Genomic DNA, 19525 nt, shown 5'->3' on the forward strand with positions numbered 1-19525 from the left:
AAGCCCTTTCTGTCTGTGCAAAAGAAATCTTGTTACTGTGCAGAGTGACTTCTCTGAGTAGAGTCGCCTTACTTGTTGCGACTGCTTTGTCCTTCTTAATTACCATGTCTAGAAAGATTTAAACAAAAATAACAACGTTGTACTTTGCAGTAAAAGAAAGAGCAAATCTAAAGTTTCAGGAATCCGAGAATAAGCTTACTTTCACAAGTTCTTCACGATTTCGGATTTTGCAATAAAATGAATTCCTTCACTCAAACTAAATTAAAACTGCTAAACCGCTAATCTGTTACATGTAAGGCAGATGTCAAATTCACCGAAATAGGATCTAAGGGTATTCGGCCAATCGAGCTGTAGCAGCTTCGGTAAAAGAGTATAAGTTGAAGAGTTTGTGAATAAAGGTGTGCGCACACATAGTGAGCTGTAGGAAAATAGGCAGGGAGCAATGCCGGCTTGGGTATGTGTTCTTGTATGTTGTCTGACTGTTTGATTTGAATGTGTTGTGTAAGTGTCCTGTTGAATGTTACATGTTTGGGCTTTGACACGCTTCACTGTGGTTGTTAACTGTGTGGTGTGTCCTGAAATGTTATATGTTTGGGCTGTGTGACATGCTTAATGCTTGTCAGTAGCTACCCACTTATTCATATATAGCAACTGACAACATAAGAAGTCCGGACATACTTTGATAGTAGTTGTAGAAGTATCCTTATTGATAATAGATAAACTAATTCATAGTGATAGAACAGTAGATGAACAGGTGCATGCACATGTCTCACGAAAATAAAATGGGTGTATGATTGCTGACGGCAGAGCAATACTGCCAAACTTATGAGTTCTTGTGGCAAACTTGATTCAGTGTCTTGACGTGTATACGCTGTTTCGCTGACTTGATTGTCACAAGAAACAAAGTGTGTTTGATAAGATCCGACCATTTTATTACGGGAGGATCAGTATGTATGGATTCTGATGTGACTGATAAACCCATTCATATCTTAAGCATCATCTAATACGTGAGACAACGCCCTGACACACAATCAAAAAAAAAAAAGAGAGAGCGGTTTTGTGTCCCCACAGTCCATAATGTAGAAAAGAGAGAAAAAAGCCTTTCTGATTTGGTGTGTGTGCTCACAGTGCAGAGTGTAGAGAAAAGAGAGAAAAGAAAGCCGTTTTGGTGTCACAGGTGTTGTGACTGACACACACATATTTCTGAATTGAGAAAATAAATCATTTTAGAGGAAGCAGTAGAGTTTAGATCCCACATTTGGTGATAGGCATTCATTTATTTTTTCTTTTAATCAGTTTTAAAGTGAATACTAACTGAGAAATGAAAAAGGTTAAGAGTTTAGAAGGTTTATGATCAGCTGAGTCTCTAAACAGAACAGCAAAGGGCTTCATTGAACATTTAAAAAAGATTCAGATTGTTAGAATATCCAGAATTTATAGGAATGGTGGTGATTACTCTTATTTTCTAGAATGGAAATAACTGCACCATGTCTGTTTTATGAATTTAAGGGGCTAAAAAGTTTTGTTCTCGTTTTTCTATGATTAACCGAATGTATGTGAGAGTCCAAACAGACAGAAGGGTTACGGCCAAGCGCTGGACCTTCCAAAAAAGATGAGACAGGCTGGACCCGTGCCATACTAGTTAAGACCTGCCTTTGGATAACAGGTTCTTTAAACTCTCACACACACAAACTCACACACACGTTCGCACACATACACCCATACACACACACATTCTTGAGCTTGCTGCAAGATTAAACCTTTGCATTAACCGACTCCAGCAACTCTGAGTCTCATTGAGAGAATTTTCTCAACAATTGGGTACTCAAACCAGATCTCGACGTTTTTTCCGCCGTCCAGGGTCGGAGCTGAAACCGTGCACGGGGGAGTCCAGTACTCCTAATGAAAGACCCCCTGCTGAATTGCGGTAATTAGGGGCCAGTGTCCACTGAAAGGGGGAAAAAGTGACGAGATCGTACTTTTGAATCAATGGCCAGAAGCCATTGGCAGTGCAGGCATCAACAATTATGGTGTTATTTCACCCATTAACACTTAAGGTACCTCATGCAGTGGCTGTGATATGGTTACTTAACAAAATATCTTTACCAGACATCTCTCCTACATAACTGTTCTTCTTTCACAGCCACACCTTGTTGTCGAGAGATGTGCTACACTTAATCCATCCACACTGCTACCTACCCCACAGATGGAAATTCTCATGATTACATGTCAGAAATAACCATCAATGTTTTACCCAGGCCAGACTTAACTGATATACGTTATGAAAATGCAGAAATAACTATATTTATTCGACAGGTCACGCAAAAAACCCTGATGGCACAAATGCTACAGGATTTGCAGTACTAACAGAAACTGAAGTTTTCTTAAAACAACCACTACCAAAAAATTACTCTGTTCAAGCAGTCGAATTGGTAGCTTTAACTGAAGTTTGTAAATTAAATAACAAAAAGGTTGTTAACGTTTACACTGACAGTCAGTATGCCTTCTCAACTGTACATGTGTTAACACAGCATTGGAAAAACAGGTATGTTGACATCCACAGCTAATGTATAAACTACAAATATTTTAGCATTATTAGATGTTATTCAATTGTCATCTACAATAGACTCGTATGAATGACCAGAAGGAAAACCATACTGCCAAAGAATTTGTTTAAATATGCTGCAGTATTAAGCCATGGACCATGTCATGTCTCAACAGGAGGGATGGAAGGATGAACAAGGTTTTTACAGCATATGGTTTTACTAATTATTGAAAAATTATTTTTAGAATAAAGAAATGAATAAAGTTTTGTCTAGCAGGTCAAATATGTGCAAAATACAATCCACAGGGCAATCTAAGACCAAAACAAAGATAATACCCTAAGCCAGTGTATCTTTTTCAACATATTTGTTTGGATTTCATTATTTCATTATTGTGTAGATTTCATTGAACTAAATTAATGTTAAGGGAAACGATTCTGCTCAGTGACAACAGAGGTTTTTACCAAATGGACTGAAATATTTCCATGTGCACAAGCAGATGCACTCTCAGTAGCAAAAGCACGGGTAAAATAAATCATTTCTAGATTTGAAATTCCTGAAAAGATCTTCAGTGATAATTTGACACACTTTGTAAACAATGTCATCTCACTGATGGCAAAGAACTTAAAATAGACCTTAGAAACCACTGTGCATATCATCCACAATCAGCAGGTTTCGTGGAGAGACACAATGGAATAATTAAGTCAAGACTGAAAAAAATCATGGAAGAAATGGGAAATGTTGGGTTTACTGTTTACCATCCTAAAAATGCATCCTCCAACTAGCACAAGATGAACTCCATTTGAGAAAAGGTATGGAAGACCATTTGTACTCCCACAGTCAAAACACAGTCATCAACTGACATGATGAAGAAAAAAAGAAAAAGAGAAGAAACCTTAGCAGAATACAAATATTAACAAGTAGAGAGATCTCTTCTGTTTAGTCTGTTCCAGGTGAACCGGTGAAGGAATATCTGAAGACAGTAAAACCCGGGGACTGGATCATCATCTAAGTGATAAAGAAAAAGAACTGGTCCAGTCCAAGGGGGGAAGGTCCATTTCAGGTACTACTTACATCACCCACAGCAGCTGAAGGACTTCTTGGATTCACTTATCACATTGTACTACGACCTTCAGAAGTAGGGAAAGATTAGTTACCCACCACTGTTTTCTGAGGCAAAAGTCTGACTACAAAGGGGAATTCTCTCTACAGGAGGGAGTTCATCTCAACCTCAGTGAAGAAAACAACGGCTAACATGAGAACATAGGGTGTGACTAAAATAAGACAGGGAAAATGGATGGACAAAGGCCGTGGCATCCATTCAGATTACCAGGATTTTGTGGGTTAAGAGGAACCAGCTGTGTATTATTAATCATTACTCTTATTATAGTATTCCCAATTTTATGGTATGAAGCATGGATTAGCAGAAATAAAGATGATGCAGGACAGAGTACCACCACTGTCCCCTTGACATAGAAAGTGCCACACTAGTAATAACATTTATTTAAACTTGGAGATAAATGGAGAAAATAATCTCATATGCAATAGCTGAGACAGAAAAAACAGAAAACTTTTGAAGACACGATTAAAAGAACATTTAGAACATACAATAAGCTTAAAAGGAGTGACAAATCTGCGACTGCGGAGCATAGAAGTCTAATTAAAAACAGGAGCAGTAGGACAGACTTTTGGGAAATCTGAGTAAGCTCTGGGAATCAAATTTAGATAATGATCAGACTTGGCCTTTCTTATTTCTGCAGTACATTTATTTCTAAGCTTCCTAAAAGCAAGGCAATGACCCGGGGCCCTCATATGCCCAGCTAGCATCCAAGGTTTATTTGGAGGTGGTTCAGCTGCAAGTTGTGAATTTCTGACTAAAGTTTGTAAAAAGCGGGTAAGACAAGTTGCGAATGCCTGACAATGTATGATCAAAAGAGGGAGAGGAGGTTTTCGGCTGAAAGAAGGTCTGAATATCCAACCATAATTTGTAAAAACCGGGGAAGAAAAGGCTCGAAAGCCCGACTATACACCATCAACAGCTGGAGCGGAGGTGTTCAGCTACAAGAAGGTGTGAATGTCCGACCATAGTTGGTTAAAAGCGGATAAGAAAAGGTGAAAATAACCGGCTGTACACAATCAATAGCGGGAACGGAGTTGTTCGGCTACTAAAAGGTGTGAAAGTCCGACCCTGGTTTGTAAAAAGTGGGTAAGACAAGGTGTGAATGCCCGACAATGTATGATCAAAAGAGGAAGCGGAGGTTTTCGGCTGCAAGAAGGTCTGAATGTCCAACCATAATTTGTAAACACTGGGGAAGAAAAGGCTCGAAAGCCCGACTATACACCATCAAAAGCGGGAGCGGAGGTGTTCAGCTGCAAGAAGGTTTGAATGTCCATCAATAATTGCTAGAAAACATGAAAGAAAATTTTCGAATATCAAACCGCACATGATCATAAGCGGGAGAGGAGGTGTTCAGCTGCAAGAAGGTGTGAATGTCCACCCATAATTACTGAAAAATGGGTAAGAAAAGGTGCGAATGCCCAACCATACATCATCAAAAGGAGGAGTGGATGTATTCGGCTACAAGAAGGTTTGAATGTCCGACCATAGTTTGTAAAAGCGGGTAAGAAAAGGTTAAAATACCTGCCTGTACACAATCAATAGCGGGAGCGGAGTTTTTCGGCTGTGAGTAGGTGTGAATCTCCAACCATAATTGCTGAAAAATGTGTTAGAAAAGGTAAGAATGCTGGTTCATACATCATCAAAAGCGGGAGAGGTGGTGTTCGGCTGCAAGTAGGTGTGAATGTCCAGCCATAATTACTCACAAACGGGTAAGAAAAGGTAGTGTTGCCAGACCATACATGATCAAAACAGGGAGCGGAGGTGGTTCAGCTGCAAGAAGGTGTGAATGTCCGACTAAAGTTTATAAATAGCGGGTAAGACAAGGTGCGAATGCCCGACAATGTATGATCAAAAGAGGGAGCGGAGGTTTTCGGCTGCAAGAAGGTCTGAATGTCCACCCATAATTCCTGAAAAATGGGTAAAAAAAGGGTGCGAATGCCCAACCATACATCATCAAAAGCAGGAGTGGATGTGTTCGGCTACAAGAAGATTTGAATGTCCATCAATAATTGCTTTAAAACATGAAAGAAAATTTTCGAATATCAAACCGCACATGATCATAAGCGGGAGAGGAGGTGTTCAGCTGCAAGAAGGTGGGAATGTCCACTCATAATTACTGAAAAATGGGTAAGAAGAGCGAGCAGAGCTTTTCGATTGCAAGTAGGTGTGAATGTCAGATCATAATTTGCAAAAAGCTGATGAGAAAGGGTGAGAATACCCGACTATACATCATCAAAGGCGGGAGAGGTGGTGTACGGCTGCAAGTAGGTGTGAACGTCCAGCCATAATTACTCACAAACGGGTAAGAAAAGGTAGTATTGCCAGACAATACATGATCAAAACAGGTAGCGGAGGTGGTTCAGCTGCAAGGTGTGAATGTCTGACTAAAGTTAGTAAAAAGCGGGTATGACAAGGTGCGAATGCCCGACAATGTATGATCAAAAGAGGGAGCGGTTTTCGGCTGCAAGGTCTGAATGTCAAACCATAATTTGTAAAAACCGGGGAAGAAAAGGCTCGAAAGCCCAACTATACACCATCAAAAGCGGGAGCGGAGGTGTTCAGCTGCAAGAAGGTCTGAATGTCCACCAATAACTACTGAAAAATGGTTAAGAAAAGGTGCGAATGCCCAACCATACATCATCAAAAGCAGGAGTGGATGTGTTCGGCTCCAAGATTTGAATGTCCGACCATAGTTTGTAAAAGATGGGTAAGAAAAGGTTCAAATGCCCGAACATATACCATCAAAAGAGGGAGCGGAGGTGTTCCGCTGTAAGAAGGTGTGAATGTCCGACCATGGTTTGTAAAAAGCGGGTAAGAAAAGGTTCGTATGCCCGAATATACACCATCAAAAGCGGAAGCGGAGGTGTTCGGCTTCAAGAATACGTGAACGTCCGACCAAAGTTTGTAAAAAGCAGTTAAAAAGGTTCGAATATCCAACCAAACATAATCAAAAGCGGGAGCAGAGCTGTTCGACTGCAAATAGGTGTGAATATCAGATCATAATTTGCAAAAAGCTGATCAGAAAGGGTGAGAATGCCCGACTATACACCATCAAAAGCGGGAGCGGTTGTTCGGCTGTGAGTAGTTGTGACTCTCCAACCATAATTACTCATAAATGGGTAAGAAAAGGTAGTATTGCCAGACCATACATGATCAAAACAGTTAGGAAGGTGTGAATAACCGACTAAAGTTTGTAAAAAGCGGCTAAGACAAGGTGCGAATGCCCGACAATGTATGATCAAAAGAGGGAGCGGAGGTGTTCGGGCCATAGTTTGCCAAAAGCGGGTAAGGTGCGAATGACCGACTAAATATCAACAAAAGTGTGGGGGGGGGGGGGGGGGGGGGGGGGGGGGGGGGGTCTTCGGATGCAAGTGGGTGTGAATATCCCATCATACAAGTATGGTGGAGAGGAAAGGTGTGAATGTGAAAGGGAGTTCTGCATGATTTGCAATTTTGCTATTAAATAAATTATTTCACTCAAACCGAGTGAAAACTGCTTTTACCTTCATCTTTATCAATCGACTTCAACAAAGAACAACGTTGGATTTTCCAGTAGAAGAAGTTGAAATCAATCTAGACATTGATAAATATGAAGAACAAAGCAGTTTCCACTTGGTTTGAGTGAAGGAATGAATTTTATAGCAAAATCCGAAATCATGCCTAACTCCTCAAAAGGAACGTATTGCTCAACCAAAGGGATGCTTCTTTCTCATTCAGGGTAATATGAGGAACTTTATGCTTGATACATTTTTAGACATTGATAACTATGAAGGACAAAGCTATTTTAACTTGGTTTGAGCAAAGCAATTCATTTTATAGGAAAATCCGAAATCGTGCAGAACTCATGAAAATAAGCTTTTTCTCGGATTCCTGATCCTCCAGTGTTGCTCTTTCCTATACAGCAAAATACAACCTTGTTCTTTGTTGAAATCGATCTAGATATTGATAAATATGAAGGACAAAGCAGTTTTAACTTGGTTTGAGTGAAGGAATTCATTTTATACATAAAATCCCAAATCATGCAGAACGTATGAAAAGAAGCTTATTCTCGGATTCCTGATACTTCAGTGTTGCTCTCTCTTCTACTGCATAATACAATGTTGTTCTTTGTTGTAGTCGATCTAGACATTGATAAATATGAAGTTAAAAGCAGTTTTAACATAGTTTGAGTGAAGGAATTCATTTTATATATAAAATCCCAAATATAGCAGAACGTATGAAAAGAAGCTTATTCTCGGATTCCTAAAACTTTTGATTTGCTCTTTCTTTTACTGCAAAGTACAAAATTGTTTTTTTTTGTTTAAAACTATCTAGACATTGATAAATATTAAGGTAAAAGCCGTTTTAACATAGTTTGAGTGAAGGAATTAATTTTATAGATAAAATCCCAAATCATGCAGAACTCCTCAAAAGGGGCGTATGGCTTAATCACAAGTGTGGTTCTTTTTCATTCTGGGTAATATGAGGAAGTTTATGCTTGAAATATATGTAGAATTGGGTACATATGAAGGACAAAGCAGTTTTAATTTAGTTTGAGTGAAGGAATTTAATTTATAGCAAAATCCGAATTCGTGCAGAACTCATGAAAGCAAGCTTATACTCGGATTCCTGAAACTTTAGATTTGCTCTTTCTTTTACTGCAAAGTACAACGTTGTTTTTTCTTGAAATCTATCTAGACATTGATAAATACCAGCCGAACATCTCTTCTGCCGCTTTTGATAATTTATGGTTGGGCATTCTTACCTTTTATTACCCGCTTTTTACAAATTATGGTTGGACATTCAGACCTTCTTGCAGCCGAACACCTCCGCTGCCTCTTTTGATGGTGTATAGTCTGGCTTTCGAGCCTTTTCTTCCCCGGTTTTTACAAATTATGGTTGGACATTCAGACCTTCTTGCAGCCGAAAACCTCCGCTCCCTCTTTTGATCATACATTGTAAGGCATTCGCACCTTGTCTTACCCGCCTTTTACAAACTTTAGTCGGACATTCACACCTTCTTGCAGCTGAAGAACCTCCGCTCCCTGTTTTGATCATGTTTGGTCTGGCAATAATACCTTTTCTTACCCGTTTGTGAGTAATTATGGCTGGACATTCACAGCTTCTTGCAGCCGAACACCTCTCCCGTTTTTGATGATGAATGGTCCGGCATTCTTACCTTTTCTAACACATTTTTCAGCAATTATGGTCGGAGATTCACACCTACTCACAGCCGAACACCTCCGCTCCCGCATTTGATGGTGTAACGTGCGGCATTCTCACCCTTTCTCATCAGCTTTTTGCAAATTATGATCTGACATTCACACCTGCTTTTGATGATGTATGGTAGGCATTCGCACATTTTTTTTACCCATTTTTCAGGAATTATGGGTGGACATTCACACCTTCTTGCAGCTGAACACCTCCTCTCCCGCTCATGATCATGTGCGGTTTGATATTCAAATATTTTCTTTCATGTCTCAAAGCAATTATTGATGGACATTCAGACCTTCTTGTAGCTGAACCCCTCCACTCCCTCTTTTGATGGTGTATAGTTGGGCATTCGAGCCTTTTCTTCCCCGCTTTTTACAAACCATGGTCGGACTTTCACACCTTCTTGTAGCCGAACAACTTCGGTCCCGCTATTGATTGTTAACAGTCGGGTATTTAACCTTTTCTCACTCGCTTTTTGCCAACTATGGTTGGACATTCACACCGTCTTACAGCAGAACACCTCCGCTCCCTCTTTTGATGGTGTATGTTCGGGCATTCAAACCTTTTCTTACCCGCTTTTTTACAAACTATGGTCGAACATTCAAACCTTCTTGTAGCCGAACACATCCACTCTTTCTTTTGATAATGTATGGTTGGGCACTCGAACCTTTTGTTACCCATTTTTCAATAATTATGGGTGGACATTCACACCTTCTTGCAGCTGAACAACTCCTCTCCCGCTTATGACCATGTGCGGTTTGATATTCGAAAATTTTCTTTCATGTTTCAAAGCAATTATTGATGGACATTCAGACCGTCTTGCAGCTGAACACCTCCGCTCCCGCTTTTGATGGTGTATGGTTGGGCTTTCGAGACTTTTCTTCCCCGGTTTTTACAAATTATGGTTGGACATTCAGACCTTCTTGCAGCCGAAAACCTCCGCTCCCTCTTTTGATCATACATTGTCGGGCATTCGCACCTTTTCTTACCCACTTTTTACAAACCATGGTCGGACTTTCACACCTTTTAGTAGCCGAACAACTCCGCTCCCGCTATTGATTGTGTACAGTCAGGTATTTTAACCTTTTCTTACCCGCTTTTTACCAATTATGGTCGGACATTCACACCTTCTTACAGCGGAACACCTCTGCTCCCTCTTTTGATGGTGTATGTTCAGGCATTCGAACCTTTTCTTACCCGCTTTTTACAAACTATGGTCGGACATTCAAACCTTCTTGTAGCCGAACACATCCACTCTTGCTTTTGATGATGTATGGTTGGGCATTCGCACCTTTTCTTACCCATTTTCCAGTAATTATGGTTGGACATTCGCACCTTCTTGCAGCTGAACCACCTCCGCTCCCTGTTTTGATCATGTATGGTCTGGCAATACTACCTTTTCTTACCCGTTTGTGAGTAATTATGGTTGGACATTCACACCTACTTGCAGCCGAACACCACCTCTCCGGCTTTTGATGATGTATGGACCGGCATTCTTACCTTTTCTAACATATTTTTCAGCAATTATGGTTGGAGATTCACACCTACTCACAGCCGAACATCTCCGCTCCCGCATTTGATGGTGTATAGTCGGGCATTCTCCCCCTTTCTCATCAGCTTTTTTTCACATTATGAACTGACATTCATACCTACTTGCAGTTGAACAGCTCTGCTCCCGCTTTTGATTATGTTTGGTTCGATATTCGAAACTTTTCTTAACTGTTTTTTACAAACTTTGGTTGGACGTTCACACCTTCTTGCAGCCGAACACCTCCGCTTCCGCTTTTCATGGTGTATATTCCGGCATACAAACCTTTTCTTACCTGCTTTTTACAAACCATGGTCGGACTTTCACACTTTGTTGCTAAACAACTCCGCTCCCTCTTTTGATTGTGTACAGTCGGGTATTTTCACCTTTTCTTACCCGCTTTTTACCAACTATGGTCGGACATTCACACCTTCTTACAGCAGAACACCTCCGCTCCCTCTTTTGATGGTGTATGTTCGGGCATTCGAACCTCTTCTTACCCGCCTTTTACAAACTATAGTCGGACATTCAAACCTTCTTATAGCGGAACACATCCACTGCTGCTTTTGATGATGTATGGTTGGGCATTCGCACCTTTTCTTACCCATTTTTCAGTCATTATTGGTGGACATGCAGACATTCTTGCAGCTGAACACCTCCGCTCCCGCTTTTGATGGTGTATAGTCGGGCTTTCGAGCCTTTTCTTCCCCGGTTTTTACAAATTATGGTTGGACATTCAGACCTTGCAGCCGAAAACCTCCGCTCCCTCTTTTGATCATACATTGTCGGGCATTCGCACCTTGTCATACCCGCTTTTTACAAACTTTAGTCAGACATTCACACCTTGCAGCTGAAGCACCTCCGCTCCCTGTTTTGATCATGTATGGTCTGGCAATACTACCTTTTCTTACCCGTTTGTGAGTAATTATGGCTGGACGTTCACACCTACTTGCAGCCGAACACCACCTCTCCCGCTTTTGATGATGTATTGTTCGGCATTCTAGTCTTTTCTAACACATTTTTCAGCAATTATGGTGGGACATTCACACCTACTCACAGCCGAAAACTTCCGCTCCCACAGTTGATGGTGTATAGTCGGGCATTCTCCCCCTTTCTCATCAGCTTTTTGCAAATTATGATCTGACATTCACACCTACTTGCAGTCGAACAGCTCTGCTACCGCTTTTGATTATGTTTGGTTGGATATTCGAAACTTTTCTTCACTGCTTTTTACAAACTTTGGTTGGACGTTCACACCTTCTTGCAGCCGAACACCTTCGCTTCCACTTTTGATGGTATATATTCGGACTTTCGAACCTTTTCTTACCCGCTTTCTACAAACTATGGTCGGACATTCAAACCTTCTTATAGCGGAACACATCCAATGCTGCGTTTGATGATGTATGGTTGGGCATTCGCACCTTTTCTTACCCATTTTTCAGTCATTATTGGTGGACATTCGCACCTTCTTACAGCTGAACAACTCCTCTCCCGCTTATAATCATGTGCGGTTTGATATTCGAAAATTTTCTTTCATGTTTTAAAACAATTATTGATCGACATTCAAATCATCTTGTAGCCGAAGACATCCACTCCTGCTTTTGATGATGTATGGTTCGGCATTCGCACCCTTTTTTTACCCATTTTTCAGGAATTATGGGTGGACATTCAGACCTTCTTTTAGCCGAAAACATCCGCTCCCTCTTTTGATCATACATTGTCGGGCATTCGCACCTTGTCTTACCCGCTTTTTATAAACTTTAGTCGGACATTCACACCTTCTTGCAGCTGAACCACCTCCGCTCCCTGTTTTTGATGATGTATGGTCTGGCAATACTACCTTTTCTTACCCGTTTGTGAGTAATTATGGCTGGACATTCACACCTACTTGCAGCCGAACACCACCTCTCCGGCTTTTGATGATGTATAGACCGGCATTCTTACCTTTTCTAACATATTTTTCAGCAATTATGGTTGGAGATTCACACCTACTCACAGCCGAACATCTCCGCTCCCGCATTTGATGGTGTATAGTCGGGCATTCTCCCCCTTTCTCATCAGCTTTTTGCAAATTATGAACTGACATTCACACCTACTTGCAGTCGAGCAGCTCTGCTCCCGCTTTTGATTATGTTTGGTTGGATATTCGAAACTTTTCTTAACTGCTTTTTACAAACTTTAGTCGGACGTTCACACCTTCTTGCAGCCGAACACCTCCGCTTCCGCTTTTCATGGTGTATATTCCGGCATACAAACCTTTTCTTACCTGCTTTTTACAAACCATGGTCGGACTTTCACACTTTGTTGCTAAACAACTCCGCTCCCTCTTTTGATTGTGTACAGTCGGGTATTTTCACCTTTTCTTACCCGCTTTTTACCAACTATGGTCGGACATTCACACCTTCTTACAGCAGAACACCTCCGCTCCCTCTTTTGATGGTGTATGTTCGGGCATTCGAACCTCTTCTTACCCGCCTTTTACAAACTATGGTCGGACATTCAAACCTTCTTATAGCGGAACACATCCACTGCTGCTTTTGATGATGTATGGTTGGGCATTCGCACCTTTTCTTACCCATTTTTCAGTCATTATTGGTGGACATGCAGACATGCTTGCAGCTGAACACCTCCGCTCCCGCTTTTGATGGTGTATAGTCGGGCTTTCGAGCCTTATCTTCCCCGGTTTTTACAAATTATGGTTGGACATTCAGACCTTGCAGCCGAAAACCTCCGCTCCCTCTTTTGATCATACATTGTCGGGCATTCGCACCTTGTCATACCCGCTTTTTACAAACTTTAGTCAGACATTCACACCTTGCAGCTGAACCACCTCCGCTCCCTGTTTTGATCATGTATGGTCTGGCAATACTACCTTTTCTTACCCGTTTGTGAGTAATTATGGCTGGACGTTCACACCCTTTGCAGCCGAACACCACCTCTCCCGCTTTTGATGATGTATTGTTCGGCATTCTAGTCTTTTCTAACACATTTTTCAGCAATTATGGTGGGACATTCACACCTACTCACAGCCGAAAACTTCCGCTCCCACATTTGATGGTGTATAGTCGGGCATTCTCCCCCTTTCTCATCAGCTTTTTGTAAATTATGATCTGACATTCACACCTACTTGCAGTCGAACAGCTCTGCTCCCGCTTTTGATTATGTTTGGTTGGATATTCGAAACTTTTCTTCACTGCTTTTTACAAACTTTGGTTGGACGTTCACACCTTCTTGCAGCCGAACACCTTCGCTTCCACTTTTGATGGTATATATTCGGACTTTCGAACCTTTTCTTACCCGCTTTCTACAAACTATGGTCGGACATTCAAACCTTCTTATAGCGGAACACATCCAATGCTGCTTTTGATGATGTATGGTTGGGCATTCGCACCTTTTCTTACCCATTTTTCAGTCATTATTGGTGGACATTCGCACCTTCTTGCAGCTGAACAACTCCTCTCCCGCTTATAATCATGTGCGGTTTGATATTCGAAAATTTTCTTTCATGTTTTAAAACAATTATTGATCGACATTCAAATCATCTTGTAGCCGAAGACATCCACTCCTGCTTTTGATGATGTATGGTTCGGCATTCGCACCCTTTTTTTACCCATTTTTCAGGAATTATGGGTGGACATTCAGACCTTCTTTTAGCCGAAAACATCCGCTCCCTCTTTTGATCATACATTGTCGGGCATTCGCACCTTGTCTTACCCGCTTTTTATAAACTTTAGTCGGACATTCACACCTTCTTGCAGCTGAACCACCTCCGCTCCCTGTTTTTGATGATGTATAGACCGGCATTCTTACCTTTTCTAACATATTTTTCAACAATTATGGTTGGAGATTCACACCTACTCACAGCCGAACATCTCCGCTCCCGCATTTGATGGTGTATAGTCGGGCATTCTCCCCCTTTCTCATCAGCTTTTTGCAAATTATGAACTGACATTCACACCTACTTGCAGTCGAACAGCTCTGCTCCCGCTTTTGATTATGTTTGGTTGGATATTCGAAACTTTTCTTAACTGCTTTTTACAAACTTTGGTTGGACGTTCACACCTTGCAGCCGAACACCTTCGCTTCCACTTTTGATGGTATATATTCGGAATTTCGAACCTTTTCTTACCCGCTTTCTACAAACCATGGTCGGACTTTCACACCTTCTTGTAGCCGAACAACTCCGAACAAATGTAAGCTCTGTGGAGAATTAAATCACCTCTTCAGAGATTGCCCTAAATCTTTTGCCAAGAAATTAAAGACGGTAAAGTCACAGTCAAGCCAACAAAGAGAAGGACCAGAGGTGGCAGTTGGTGAACAAAATGAAGAGGTTGACCCAATAAATTCAAACTTCCCGCCAAAAGCTTGGATTGGAAGTGAGGAACATAAAGGGGAGGGGCCTGTAGAGGCCTCACCACTCAGTGCTGAAGTCTGTGAGAATTCACAGGCAGAGGGTGGAGCTACGCTAAATGAGGAGGAAGAGCAGACAGGTGAGTGTAGTGAAGATACTCACCTCCCCGAAGGTCAACAGCCGAAGAGGACGGCATCTGAGTTGTCCTCCGATTCCCCAGTGGTATCAGAGAAGAGGGGAAGGGTTAGGTCCCTTTCAGACAGTTCTTCAGTGGAAGAACCTAGAGTCTTCCCCTCCGACTCACCAAATGAGGTCTCCTTTTTAACTTTAGCTCTGCAATCAACACCCAGGGACTCAAAGTTAAATGCAACATTGCGTCAGAGGCCAACACCGAGAGTCCGAAAAGGAAATATAGATCACCCTACTCACTTTTCACCTAAAGAAATTAAGGAAGAGCTAGTTTCCCAAGAAATAACCTGAGTGTGTAATTTGTTTTGATAACTTAGAAAAACGAAAATGACAGACCTACTTTCCTTTATCCTTTTAATGGTTCTCACCTTCTCAACACTAAATGTGAGAAGTGTGAAATCAAAGACAAGAGCCCAGAGTATTTTATCCTTCTTAGTCTCCATAAAATCAGATGTGTTTTTAATACAAGAATGTGGACTACCTTTTTCAAAAAACCATAGACAATGGGAGGAAATGTGGCCCCATTTATCGATATGGAGTGGCTCAAATCAAAATAAAAATGATGGTATGGCCATTCTAATTAAAAATCCGCATGTTCTGGTGAAAGGTAGCACAGTGGCGGACGGGCACTTTTAGCACACTTGAATTTTATGGGGCAAGACTTTAACCTCTTAAATATTTATGGTTTCAATGGAAAAAATTACAGGTATGACCTTTTAGAAGATATACAGCTTTACATGCTAGGGCAAGTACCTTTAGTTGTAGGAGGGGATTTTAACTGTATCTTGAGCAGGAAAGATAGAAAAAGAGCAGGGGGAGATTTTAAAGTGTATTTCTTTTTGGACTTCGATTTTACTTCAGGGCATATGCAGGGATTTTAAGCTTACTGACTGTTTTAAAACCATGCATCCCAGAGAGGAGGGCTTCACCTGGTTTAGTCATGATGGCACCAGAGCCTCTCGCATTGATTATTTCTTTACTAGAGATTGCCCACCCACTGATGTTAGATTAACTCCTGTTTTCTTTTCAGACCACCTTATGCTCTCCTGCACTCTTTCCCCCCCTTCTGGTGTGACGGTAGGAAGTGGTCTGTGGAAACTCAACTGTTCCCTGTTGGAGGATGAAATCATAGTCAGTCAGTACAGGGAATGTTATAAAGAGTGGCAGACCTTTCAAGACCTCTACGAAACACATGCACAATCGTGGGAAATGGTGAAGGAAACGACCCAGACTTTTTTTAAACAGCAAGGTAAACGTAAAAAAAGGAAAGAGAATAGATGTATGATGGGACTACAGAAACGCTTACAGCGCTACTTTAAACTAAATCAGTGTGGCATAGACTTTAATGAAGAAATCAAACATGTCAAAAAGGAAATGTCAGTTTTAGCAGAAATAAAGAGTAAAGGAATTTTTGTAAGAAGCAGGGAGCAGGAAATTGAGGAAGGTGAAAAATGCACACGGTACTTTATTAAGAAAGTTATAAATAAAAAGGAGTGTATTCAAAATCTAAAAAGAGAAGATGGGTTTTTAACAAAATCCACACAAGAGATGATTGAAACTGTACATACCTTTTATAGTAACATGTACAAAGAGAAACCAGTGCACTTGGAAACATCGGCAGAGATTTTAAAATTGGTTGACAAAACCGTAAAAGAGCATGCACACTTGACACAGGATTTTACTGCTTTAGAGTTAGAAAAAATGCCTAACAGGTTTTAAGAGAAGTCGAGCTCTGGGTTTAGACGGGCTTCCTGCAGAATTCTATCTGACCTTTTGGGACCTTTTATCATCAGACATTTTAGATGTTTTTAAAGATTTTGAAAAACTCGACCGACTGCCTGACAGTTTTAGAGTGGGAATAGTGACTCTACTTTTTAAAAAAATGATAAGACTGATCTAAAGAATTGGAGGCCCATCACACTTTTAAACTTTGACTGTAAACTTTTTAGCAAGGTTTTAGCGACACGGATGTCCTCTGTTTTAGAGGAGGTAATTCACCCAGACCAGGCTTGTGCCATCTCAGGGAGACAACTCACCGACAGCCTCGTACTGATTCGAGACATCATTGATTACGCTAGAGACAGAAACACCCGGCTTGTCATCTTAAATTTAGACTTTGAAAAAGCTTTTGATCGGGTCTCGCATCAATATCTCTTTCAGGTGTTGCAGCCATCGAGTAGTTCCTCCTTGGTCAGCCGAGGAGCAAGGGGGGGGGGGGAGCAAAGCTCACCATGGGGAAGGTGGCTATGCCAACTAGCCTGATGCCCTGCTCCCGCAGTGACGGATAATCGTACTCTGGTTTCTCTTCATAACGTACAAGTCTTTCGCCTTTTACTAAAGACTTCAGTGGAGAGCAGCACTAATGAGTTGTTTCTATTTTTGGCAGGCTTTACCTTTGCGGGTGAAGCCCTTTCTGTCTGTGCAAAAGAAATCTTGTTACTGTGCAGAGTGACTTCTCTGAGTAGAGTCGCCTTACTTGTTGCGACTGCTTTGTCCTTCTTAATTACCATGTCTAGAAAGATTTAAACAAAAAAACCCAACGTTGTACTTTGCAGTAAAAGAAAGAGCAAATCTAAAGTTTCAGGAATCCGAGAATAATCTTACTTTCACGAGTTCTTCACGATTTCGGATTTTGCAATAAAATGAATTTCTTCACTCAAACTAAATTAAAACTGCTAAACCGCTAATCTGTTACATGTAAGGCAGATGTCAAATTCACCGAAATAGGATCTAAGGGTATTCAGCCAATCGAGCTGTAGCAGCTTCGGTTGAAGAGTTTGTGAATAAAGGTGTGCGCACACATAGTGAGCTGTAGGAAAATAGGCAGGGAGCAATGCCGGCTGGGGTATATGTTCTTGTATGTTGTCTGACTGTTTGATTTGAATGTGTTGTGTAAGTGTCCTGTTGAATGTTACATGTTTGGGCTTTGACACGCTTCACTGTGGTTGTTAACTGTGTGGTGTGTCCTGAAATGTTATATGTTTGGGCTGTGTGACATGCTTAATGCTTGTCAGTAGCTACCCACTTATTCATATATAGCAACTGACAACATAAGAAGTCCGGACATACTTTGATAGTAGTTGTAGAAGTATCCTTATTGATAATAGATAAACTAATTCATAGTGATAGAACAGTAGATGAACAGGTGCCTGCACATGTCTCACGAAAATAAAATGGGTGTATGATTGCTGACGGCAGAGCAATACTACCAAACTTATGAGTTCTTGTGGCAAACTTGATTCAGTGTCTTGACGTGTATACGCTGTTTCGCTGACTTGATTGTCACAAGAAACAAAGTGTGTTTGATAAGATCCGACCATTTTATTACGGGAGGATCAGTATGTATGGATTCTGATGTGACTGATAAACCCATTCATATCTTAAGCATCATCTAATACGTGAGACAACGCCCTGACACACAATCAAAAAAAAAAAAGAGAGAGGGGTTTTGTGTCCCCACAGTCCATAATGTAGAAAAGAGAGAAAAAAGCCTTTCTGATTTGGTGTGTGTGCTCACAGTGCAGAGTGTAGAGAAAAGAGAGAAAAGAAAGCCGTTTTGGTGTCACAGGTGTTGTGACTTACACACACATATTTCTGAATTGAGAAAATAAATCATTTTAGAGGAAGCAGTAGAGTTTAGATCCCACATTTGTTGATAGGCATTCATTTATTTTTTATTTTAATCAGTTTTAAAGTGAATACTAACTGAGAAATGAAAAAGGTTAAGAGTTTAGAAGGTTTATGATCAGCTGAGTCTCTAAACAGAACAGCAAAGGGCTTCATTGAACATTTAAAAAAGATTCAGATTGTTAGAATATCCAGAATTTATAGGAATGGTGGTGATTACTCTTATTTTCTAGAATGGAAATAACTGCACCATGTCTGTTTTATGAATTTAAGGGGCTAAAAAGTTTTGTTCTCGTTTTTCTATGATTAACCGAATGTATGTGAGAGTCCAAACAGACAGAAGGGTTACGGCCAAGCGCTGGACCTTCCAAAAAAGATGAGACAGGCTGGACCCGTGCCATACTAGTTAAGACCTGCCTGTGGATAACAGGTTCTTTAAACTCTCACACACACAAACTCACACACACGTTCGCACACATACACCCATACACACACACATTCTTGAGCTTGCTGCAAGATTAAACCTTTGCATTAACCGACTCCAGCAACTCTGAGTCTCATTGAGAGAATTTTCTCAACAATTGGGTACTCAAACCAGATCTCGACGTTTTTTCCGCCGTCCAGGGTCGGAGCTGAAACCGTGCACGGGGGAGTCCAGTACTCCTAATGAAAGACCCCCTGCTGAATTGCGGTAATTAGGGGCCAGTGTCCACTGAAAGGGGGAAAAAGTGACGAGATCGTACTTTTGAATCAATGGCCAGAAGCCATTGGCAGTGCAGGCATCAACAATTATGGTGTTATTTCACCCATTAACACTTAAGGTACCTCATGCAGTGGCTGTGATATGGTTACTTAACAAAATATCTTTACCAGACATCTCTCCTACATAACTGTTCTTCTTTCACAGCCACACCTTGTTGTCGAGAGATGTGCTACACTTAATCCATCCACACTGCTACCTACCCCACAGATGG

At 41.1% G+C, this 19525-nt stretch overlaps 1 non-coding gene across 1 annotated transcript; it reads left to right on the plus strand.

The window, feature by feature from the left end:
* Positions 1-17214: 17214 nt before the first annotated feature.
* On the plus strand, positions 17215-17328 carry LOC140285048 (U5 spliceosomal RNA). The gene has a single exon (XR_011910249.1). It is a non-coding gene; the product is annotated as a U5 spliceosomal RNA (small nuclear RNA).
* Positions 17329-19525: the final 2197 nt, after the last annotated feature.

The sequence above is a fragment of the Leuresthes tenuis genome, unplaced genomic scaffold (assembly GCF_036924035.1).
Source record: "Leuresthes tenuis unplaced genomic scaffold, fLeuTen1.0.hap1 SCAF_24, whole genome shotgun sequence".
Taxonomy (NCBI): Eukaryota; Metazoa; Chordata; class Actinopteri; order Atheriniformes; family Atherinopsidae; genus Leuresthes; species Leuresthes tenuis.